This window comes from Sinocyclocheilus anshuiensis, unplaced genomic scaffold (genome assembly GCF_001515605.1).
Source record: "Sinocyclocheilus anshuiensis isolate Anshui unplaced genomic scaffold, SAMN03320099.WGS_v1.1 scaffold958, whole genome shotgun sequence".
NCBI lineage: Eukaryota > Metazoa > Chordata > Actinopteri > Cypriniformes > Cyprinidae > Sinocyclocheilus > Sinocyclocheilus anshuiensis.
The window spans coordinates 896,088-896,516 of NW_015539929.1; positions in this window are offsets into that span (position 1 = coordinate 896,088).

Consider the following 429-nt stretch of genomic DNA (forward strand, 5'->3'; position numbering starts at 1 on the left):
TAGATAGATAGATAGATAGATAGATAGATAGATAGATAGATAGATAGATAGATAGATAGATAGATAGATATGCACTATTTATATATCATTTATAGCATTTGTCAAAAGGCTGAAGATAGATAGATAGATAGATAGATAGATAGATAGATAGACAGACAGACAGACGGATGGATAGAAATTGACAGACAGACAGAGAGACATACAGACAGACAGAGAGAGAGATATACAGACAGACAGAGACAGACAGAGAGACAGACAGAGAGACAGATAGAAAGATAGATAGATAGACAGATAGAAAGATAGATAGATAGATAGATAGACAGACAGATGGATAGAAATTGACAGACAGACAGAGAGATATACAGACAGACAGACAGACAGAGAGACAGACAGAGACAGACAGACAGACAGAGAGACAGACAGAGACAG